Source organism: Halyomorpha halys, unplaced genomic scaffold (assembly GCF_000696795.3).
Source record: "Halyomorpha halys isolate HHAL.00 unplaced genomic scaffold, Hhal_1.1 Scaffold473.1, whole genome shotgun sequence".
NCBI classification, from domain to species: Eukaryota; Metazoa; Arthropoda; class Insecta; order Hemiptera; family Pentatomidae; genus Halyomorpha; species Halyomorpha halys.
This window is the reverse complement of record NW_027113075.1, coordinates 195,510-196,922: the sequence shown is the minus strand read 5'-3', so window position 1 is coordinate 196,922 and position 1,413 is coordinate 195,510.

Here is a 1,413-nt window from a genome sequence, read left to right as displayed (position 1 = left end):
ATATATATAATTTAAGGAAAAGGAATATTATAAGTATGTGTTATCAATGCCATTAGCGGTTGTAATATAAAAAGTGTAACAACACGAAGATTTTTTTCGTTGTCAGCACAATTAGTAGTTGGTAAAGTATTGGATTGAACTTGATGACTTATATATAAGTTAAGTATTGGCGAAAGCAAAATGTCAAAAAAGAGAAGAAGGAATAAGATCTAGCACACTTGAACTGCTGTAAAACACTAACTTTATTGTATTCGGTACATCTCTTATATACGTTCGATCAGCTTGCAGCATGGAGTGGATAGAAGGGATGATACAGTACTAATAAAAATGTTTTTGAAACAGGTTTTTTTTTTTGCAAGGTCAAGGTAGTGAGTAGGGAGGAGACAAGCTGTTCCATGCAGACGTGATGAAAATAATGAAACTGTTCCTTTTGTGTTTTCAGAAGTTGGAGCGGTTTTCCTACTTTGGTATGCAGATCAGTCTTCGTATCAAATGTTGGCTAGCCTGATACATTCACTTTATTAGAGGGTTTCTTTTCTTGGATGAATGCATGACTCTTCTTTGAGATACTAAAAATTTAAATTAGGTGCTATCAATATTTTAAAATATAAAATAAACTAATGACATAGACGTGGAATAAACCAAAATAGAGTTTTAACTGAAAAAATGATGTCCACTTTCACAATGAAGCCCATTAGCATTAGTTTATAAATACAGGTTTACAAGCATACAAGTTTACTACAAAGTATACAAGTACGAATGATGAGGCTTCTGTTAGTGATGTTATAGGAGTTAAATGTACAAGACACCATTTTATTAGCAATATTTGTATTAATAGCAACTATTGAGATGGTAAAATTTTAGATTTTCTACTTTCATTATTTCGCAATACAATAACGTAATGAAATAGAACTTGAATTTAATAAAATATAGTTTATTTGGAAAAAAAAAATTCAATCCCACCGAATCAGTAACATCCATAGTTGAGTGAGTAACAACCGTGAATCAGGCACAAATATTTTTATTTCATAACAGTGATGAATATTAATATTACGGGAACAATAATTAATGTACTATAGCACAAGACATAGCGATATTGTACCTAATTGAAACTGCTATACTATTAGTATTAGTATATATTTTATTATGAAACCGGGCCCAAATGATAAAGTCTGATGGCCGATACTAAGTATTAACATAAACATTTACAAGATAAACTACAGTATTTGTTTACGGTTTTAATTAGTTGGACTGTATGAAGAATGGAACGGTTTTTCGGGAGTATTTACTTAACTAATGATAGCCAAGTAACTAAATGTAAGCAGTGTGTATATATAATATATACCTTATGAAGAGTTGGGAGTAAAACTTAAAAAAAAAAAAAGGGAAAGTGGGACACGAAATGAAACACTG